Below are 8,563 nucleotides of genomic sequence, written 5' to 3'. Positions count from 1 at the left end.
GGGGGCCAGGGAGAGATTTTTACAGGTGGAGCATCTAGACCACCTCAGCCCCACCATGGTTGGGGCTGCATATAAGAAAATTTATGATCATAGCCCATGTAGATGGCCGTAAATGGCAGACTTAAATTTGAACATAATTTTTCTCTTTTTCTCTATTTTGTATCTGCCACCTGCCACTGCTGGTGGAGGGATAACTGTTAGTATAGTTCCTTGTCCTAGTACACAAGCAAAATGCATAAAGAGTGTTCGAACCGTGACCTCAACATTAAGAGATCCAATGGCAGTCGATGTGCCAACCATTCTGAAAACATTGATGGTGAACAATGTAGGACAAAACCCTGGCAGTTTGCTATTTTTTTTCCATGGATTAAAAAAAAATTATATTTCATCACTTTATTATCTAGAGTAGACCAGACATACATTTTTTCGGCATATTGTAAATGTTGAAATTTATAATACATTTTAAGGCCAAGTAAAAAAAAAAGCAGTTTCTCGTACTAATATTTTGAAAGAAGGAGAATAAGGACAATTTTTTTTTTAACTCTGAGATAGCAAATCCAAGATGGTAGATGGGAAACAGCTCTACTATTTCCCACTTTTCCAAAGTGCGGTAGACATTTTGAAAGCAAATTAAAGAAGCACTAGACATGATTCATACCATATATATCCCCAACCACGAACAATCGAGAGAGAGAGAGAGAGAGAGAGAGAGAGAGAGAGAGAGAGAGGAATTTTACTGATGAGAGTTAGCCAGTTTCATACTTCTCGTAAAATAAAGGAAATATATGAATATAAAAACTCTGGTGAGGGAGAGAAAATGGATCCACGAGGGTACCTGAAACTAGTAATTTTTTATATTTGGCCTTAAGGCTAGTGTTTAATTTGGTTGTCATCATCGGGAGTTTAAGTTTAGTTAGAGTGTCCCCAATGGGAAATAGGTAATTATTAATACAACTAACGAGCAATACTTCATTTAATGAGAAAAACATTTTTACTTTTGATGTCTGCAATATTATTTTGGAGCTTTTGTACAGTACTTGAACAAAAGAAAAATTTTATATGGAAAGGAAGATTTTTGAATAATTAAAAACTGGAGGTGGGGGGGGGGGGAAAGGGGCGTAACCACCCATTTTTACACCTTTTTCCTCCAGTTATATATTCAAAAATCTATATCTTGTTCACCGTTGCTCAGTTTTTGATCAAACTACTTTTTTCTGTCTTAGAAAAATTAGTTCTACAGCGTATCAAAAAATGTTTTTCTTCCGGAGCCTGACTTCAAAAAATCGAGAGTTTTATTTATACGAGGAGGAGCCAAAAACACTTAGATATGAATTTTAAAAGGCCAGTGTTTCAAGCTTCAAGTTGGTATCTTAAACCATGGAGGTCTTTTAGTATACTAGGCCTTTTCTATAATACTGTACTGTACCTCTTTGCTTAAACATGGATGTTAGCCCTGTTGTTGCCTCTAAAACACATACCGCACTATGGATGATGTTTGGTCATGAACCCTAGAATTTAGAGTAGGTCTAAAGAAAAAACGAATCCAAATGAAACATCTGATGTTGTGTGCTTTAGCAACAGTAGCGGCGAAAACAGGGGTCGTTGTTGAAGGGATCGCCATTAAAAACATTCAATGCGCACGCCTCAGTTTGAAATTACGTTCCTATAGTATCGCATCGGTCGAAAACTGTCACATGTAGTGTGTTTAGCTGTACTCTACAACTTAAACCATGCGACTAATTTGGTTACCCCTCTGATTTTCCCTTAAAATAAGTGCTTTTTCCTTGTAAGCCTATATTCATTAAAATCGAAAAAAATTCATTTATCACTGATTTAGGTCTTCATATCAGTGGTGTATCTAGTGGGGGTGGGGGTGCATGCCCTCTAAAAAATTATTCACCAACATTAAAAAATTTTTCCCCCCCCCCCCCCCCCCAAATCATGGTAGTTAAATCACCTATAGTAAAATCACCTTATTTTGCGAGTTAGGTTCCCCCCTCCCCGCAACTGATCATCGATTTAATATCAATTATTTCATGTATCATCCAATCGTCAATAATGCTTTATACTGCCGTGATACGATACAGCTTACCATGATTTAAAATGCGAGTGGCAAGTTTGTGTGTTGGTCGTGTATCATCCTTCAGTATGTGAAGCCTTGAATAGTAGTAGGATTAACCAGTAACATTGATAATATATAATGCATTGTATAGTCTACAGTGATTTATTGGTGTTTTTTTAAGTTTGAAAACTGAATAGTAAACAATAGTACTAGGAATAGATGTGGTTTACAGTGGAATAACTGTTAAGCTGTAGACGCTTAAGGCCAAGTAAAAAAAAAAAGTAGTTTCTCATTCTGATATTTTTAAAGAAAGAAAATGAGGGCAATTTTTTCTCTTTTTTTTCACTCAGAGATGGCATAATCCAAGATGGTCGATGAGAAACTGCTAACTACATTGAAAGCAAATAAAAGAAGCACTAGACATGAATTATACCAAATTTATCACCAACCACGAACGATCCAGAGAGGTGAATTTTACTGATGTGAATTTAGCCAGGTTTTTGTACAATTTGTAAAATAAAGGAAATTCAAAAAAGAAAAGAAATTGGTGACTCAGAGAAAATGGATGAAGCGGTTGGCGCATCGGTTGTGGCTTGCACTCCTAACCTCGAGGTCGGGGGATCGAAACTCTCGCTGTGCAAATCGCTTGTGTCCTTGGGCAAGGCACTTTATCTACGGTTGCCTCTCTCCACCCAGGAGTACAAGTGGGTACCTGGTAGGTTCCAACACAACTACGCTGATTACTAGCCACAATATTATGGAATAATAATATAATTTAACTTAATAATTTAATTTGGTGTTCAATGTGTTCCATATGTGTTTGATCCAATGACTGGGGTAGTAATGTGAAGCGCTTAGAGGCTTTGTTAAGGCATTAAGTGCTATATAAGAACGACATTTTATTATTTATTATTATGAGAAACTAGTAATTTTTTTTTTGGCCTAAATCTGTTGGATGACATGTTGAATGTTATTGTTGCGTTCACCTTTGGAAGTGTTGAATAAAACTATGAGTTTTATTCCCCATATATCATTGTTATGTGCTTACCTGCTTTGTCAGTGAATCCTTGGACAGTTCTAGAGAAAAAATGTTAAGCTTCCAACCAAGAAAATTATCTTTATTATAAAACACCTTCAAAAACAAATTTTATCTGTAAACGATTTCAGCAGTGACAAAGAAAAAAAGTGCCCCTAATAAGATGTGCAGTGCCTCTGTCTACTAGTTGCACACTCTTTCGCTTTTTCCATCTTGCTTCTGGTTATACGTTTATATTGTGGAAAAAACAGGTGTCTCAATGAGCAAAACAAGTGAGAAGTTGTAATTGGAAGAACAAGAAAAGATGTTACAGAAAGTAAAACCAAACGATTCCAAACAAGTTTGATCCCATTTTTTGGCTGATATAATAAATTAAAATTAAATTCAAAATTGTCCCTTTCCGGTGTCTTATACCCGATTCACACGTGAAGTTAAATTTAACAAAAAGTAACAAATTGTAAGCGAGCGATCTCCCGAGTTATTCCTACCGAGATAAAAAGCATTCACACGCGTCTGTAAGGTAATGCCAAGGTCGTGTAAAATTTATTCAGTGTTTATTCAATGAATCATTTTTCCCCCTACTGCGATATAGGTCTAGCCTAGGCCTAGTTGAGAACCCCTGTCACAGATGGACTGTTGAACTCACCATGACAGTAAACATTCGAAGCAATCAATGCCCTTAACAACTGCTGTAACTACAGTACTACTAAACTAGGCATAGCTTCCAACGTGTCTGTCGACCCTTGATAATACTAGTAATAGTACTAACAACATCCCGACGTTCATTTTATGTATATCTTCTTCTACCATTACTAATTAACATCAATAACAATGGTAATTCATTCATCATTGAGAAAAACTAGGCATATCTATTTCTAGTGGATCAGAATCGTCTGCAGAAGGAAGAAAATTCAAAGAACCCCGTGAAACACAGTAGATTGTTGTTGTGTTGAAATCCCTGCGCATGCGCAGATCCATCTATGCTACATCTCGGAAGCTTTACCAGCCTCAGCGAGGCTGGTAAAGATTACCGAGACGTTCCGAGATTTTACAAGGATATTACACGGAGGTACTTTCACACGTGCCGTAAAATGTTACTTTTGGTTACATTTTGTTACATTTGGTAGGATTTTTGTACGTGTGAATCGGGTATTAGTGTTCTTCCCCATCCCTTCATTTATGTTTTTTTTTTTAATGCTCCTTCCATGGTTTTCTCGCATTTTGATGCATGGTTTTTTGCTTTTTCACGATTTTTCTATTTTGTATGTCATTGTTGGATGTAATTTACTGTATTTTTTTGTGTTGTCCTTTGTGTATTTTTCTTTTGTAAAATCATACACAATTCGGCCTTGTTGCTATGTGTTTTTTTAATATTGAATTTTGAGTTTTAAATGAATATACCTCAAATAATAGAAGAACTCCAAGCCAGCACCCAAACCACGGTATGGGGATGCGCTCTCGTGTTGTATAAAATCTCTTATTATTGAGTATATCAACAATTGTGAATCTGAAGTCACATATTTCAATGATTTACTCTTAATCTACTTTTTACAGTCAAGTTGAAGCTATCACATTGCAATGCTTCTGGAATGCCATTTCTCTGGGGGGTTTTCTGGCAACATAGGAAAAAGAGATTTTGAAGAAGGAAAACAAGAGTGTCTCCACAAAATTGACATCAATTACCAAAAAATCCCACCACTTGGCTACTCATCAAGTGATCACCAAACATTCCTGAAATATCTTCAGTTGCTTTAGCCCGATAGATATTGCTGATTCTAAAAGGCATTTGGAATAACATAAATTTCAGTGTATGGAAATTTATTTAATGCTCTGTTCGGATTATCAAAGTTTCTTTTACAAAAAAACTGTTGTATATCCAGGGACGGATCTGGGTACAAATTTAGTGGGGGGGGGGGGTCCAAATGTTTCCAAAAATTCCCAAAAAGAAAGGGTGTCCGGGAGATCCTCCCCCGGGAAAATTTTGATTTCTAGATTGCGGGAAATGAGCTTTCCCAACTTCCGAGGTGTCTGTTAATGACTTACAAGTTCTTCAAAAATTCAAGTTTTCCTCCTCTTGAAAACAGTCAGATACACTTTCTCATTCTTGTTGATAGTAAATAGGCCTATTATGTGTGTATACATACATGGTATAAAAGGTGTAGGTTTGCCAACAACGAAGTAATTTCTTGTACTATATTTTTACTTCCACAAGACTAATAAAAGTTCAATAATCTGTATTCTGTATACATAAAAAAAATTGAGTAGCTGCATACGTATTCTTTTTTCCGTGAATCGATGAACCTCAAAAAGAAAGGGGATCGGCGATCCTCCCCAGATAACTTTTGATTCTTAGATGGTGGGAAATGAGCTTTACGGACTTCTAAATTTCTCATTGCATTACAAAAATATTCAGCTCACTGGTCCTGAAAAGGTACGGTAGTACGTCAGGTCCCAGTATAGTCATGATGGCGCTTGCTGAAAGATAAAGGTGCAATATTGGTCATTTTAAGGTTTGTCACTGATATCTCTCTAGTGTAAGACATAGGCGAGTTGAATGGCTGAGTGGTTAAGGCAGGGGCGCTGCAACCGACAGCTTTAATATCGGTGCTGGTTCGAACAGCACGCTCGACGCTCGCCTATGGTTCTGGAGGTGGAACAAGACATCTTCTCGGATAAGGACTATAAACCGTCGGCCCAGTGTACACCATTGGCTCATATGCACTTTAAACTTTAAAGAATCTAGTAGTAGTACTGTACATCTTTTCAGATGAGTAGTGGCAGGGGCGTACGGTGAAAAATCTAAGGGGGGGAGTCGAAACGAAAGCGCAGGGGAAAGCTGAACCCGGAGCAATTTAGCGAAGCTTTCAGAATTCGCGGGATGCGTTATTTGTGAGTGAAGCGAGCATATTTAAAGTTCACTTTCTTTAAAAGGGGGGGTCGACCGCACCCATCGAACCCCCCACGGTACGCCCCTGAGTGGGGCTACCTTGGGGTACTGGTCTATACATCCCCTGTTGTCTTTTGATGAGATTGTCACTTTGAAGAGTGATTTAGTTCACTGTTTGGTATAGCCTTGGCCCTAGTGCCTAAAGATGAATAAAAAGTATAGGCAATATTTTTACAAAAAACCATAGTTTGTTTATGCTATTGATTCTCTATTTGATAGTTGCTACATTAAATCATAGCATGTTTTTTCTATGTGCTATATAGTGCCTATACAGCATTCTTTCCTATGTTTTATTGACTGAGTATTTGAAATATATTGATTTGAAATATAACTTAAAGCTATGTTAGACTATCTATATACCAAGTAAGGAAGTTAAATATTGTATATATATAACTGTTTATTATTATCCCAACCATTTAAACCAGTGAGGCGTATTTATATTTGCTCTTTTGATTTTTTATTAAATGTTGGAAATCATTTTTTTTTTAAAGAAAAGAAATAACATTTTCTGAATAGATACAAGGCTTAATCTAGCAATGGAAAAATCTAACGTCTCTTTGTTGTGAGCATTGGAGCGTAACATTTGACTAAAAAGTTTTCATGATAAATGTAATGGTCGACAGATTTTTACAAGTGTGTTAAATTGAAGAGATCAACTAGGTAAATAGTTGAAAAATATATATACAGATTTTTACAAGTGTGTTAAATTGAAGAGATCAACTAGGTAAAGAGTTTAAAAAATATATATAAATCAAAAATGCATAGCAGCGTCCTTTTGGAAGACGTTTAAGCTGTTGGTCCCACTTCCAGAATGGTCTGTTTGCATGTTAAACATATTTCATGAAATCTAATAATAAAAAAAAAAAAAAATGAAATTTGCTTAATTTGTACATTTTAAATGTTAATTGACTTTTAACTAAAAATTAGAATGAAAAAATTCTTTACCAAAATTAACAGATGTTAAAATAATAGCATTTCTATATTATACCCTTAACTTTCTGCCAACATTTATTAAATGTCTGTAAATCATTGAAAATTGACCTTTGAACTGTAACTTGATACGGTAACTAATGTGATTATTTATAAATGAGTGCATTTACTATAAAGTTTTGAGGGTTTTTTTCTTTTTCATTGATTGCGTGTATAAGAGACAGCCCTTAATCATTGAGATGCCTCCCACTTCACTTTCACATCCGCTCCCCATCAGCCCTCCCATTTCAACTCCAAGATACACCACTGCACTAGAGAGATGCCTTTAAATTTAATTTTCAGACTTTTATGGGTTTTTTGTGTGTATTACCTCCTCGGGGGCATAGACGCTGTGTTATCATCTGGCAGATAACCCTGTAAGAAGGAGTAAATCCGGTGGTGGTGTATGACGGGTACTACTACCATGAGGTAGGGGGGGCGCCCTATTAGATAATGAATGGAGTTTGAAACTCAACCAACTTGTGTTTGAAACTTACACATGCGTCATAAAGACGCAGCATGCGTTGATACAAACGCCTTTTATGGTATTTTGAAGGACGCCCCCTTTATCGTAGTAGGTAGAGTAATGTACACTGTGTGTTAGGCAGTAGACACATGCTCCCACTGGAAGCCTATTTCCTTTGTGTGTTTACACTTAAGAATAGCTTATCAATCAATCAACCAACAAATGAACAATAATTCACCACTTGCCATCGACTATCAATTTTCATAGTGTGTTTATGGTCTTACTGTTTGTGTTATCTCTGAGTGGTACCATAAGACTAATTTCAAAACACGACAGCAGTTGATACTATTATAGTAACTTCCATCTCATTCTGGTAGATTAATTCAACAAGGCAAACCATATTTTTACCAACATATGATCATAGTCATATAATTTCTGTATTCAAGTTATGAATTAATAGTTATCAATTTTTTTTTAATAATCTCATTCTGATTGAGTAATTCAACAAGACAGTGATAATAATTATTTTTACCAACATATCATAGTCCTATAATTTATGTGTACAATGAAGTTATGAATTTATAGTTATAATTTTTTTTTTCATCACCAACTACTCTTATGTTGATAGTAACTTCCATTTAACAAACCGCTCTTGCTTTCAAAATGTTTATATTGTTTTATCATGCTTTCGCTTAACACTCTCAAAATCCAACATAGCAAAAATCTTCTTTTTTTTTTTTTTGTAATTTACATTTGTGTGGAGAAACATCTTTTTTTTTTTTTTTTTATAGAAAAAACATTGATTTATTGGGATTCGAACCCTAGACAGTCTAATTACGATTTGGGTGCTCTCCCAAATGATATCAAGGTAATATACTTAATGGGGTTTGCACATTTGAATACTTGAACACACTTTGCCTGCGTTCATACACAACTCGCCTTCACATTTAACGGGTATGAAGCCAGCGAGTCGCCTGCGGCCCTACGACCAACCCTCGTTCATGCTTTGTAAATTCAATGGGTATAGGTCACTCGCTAATTTTGTTATGAAAACATTAAAGCCAAAGCCCAGCTCTTCCATCT

General features: G+C 35.9%; 1 long non-coding RNA gene across 1 annotated transcript in view; it reads left to right on the top strand.

The window, feature by feature from the left end:
- LOC117124030 overlaps window positions 1–2,689 on the top strand; it is a 17,279-nt gene extending 14,590 nt beyond the window's left edge. Inside the window, exon 3 of the long non-coding RNA XR_004447918.1 lies at window positions 2,413–2,689. This is a non-coding gene — a long non-coding RNA (uncharacterized LOC117124030). The remainder of the gene's footprint in view (window positions 1–2,412) is intronic.
- The last annotated feature ends 5,874 nt before the right edge of the window (window positions 2,690–8,563 follow it).

Source organism: Anneissia japonica, unplaced genomic scaffold, assembly GCF_011630105.1.
Source record: "Anneissia japonica isolate Jap-2015-1 unplaced genomic scaffold, ASM1163010v1 scaffold169_len739621_cov184, whole genome shotgun sequence".
NCBI classification, from domain to species: domain Eukaryota; kingdom Metazoa; phylum Echinodermata; class Crinoidea; order Comatulida; family Comatulidae; genus Anneissia; species Anneissia japonica.
This window is presented reverse-complemented; position numbering and strand designations above follow the sequence as displayed.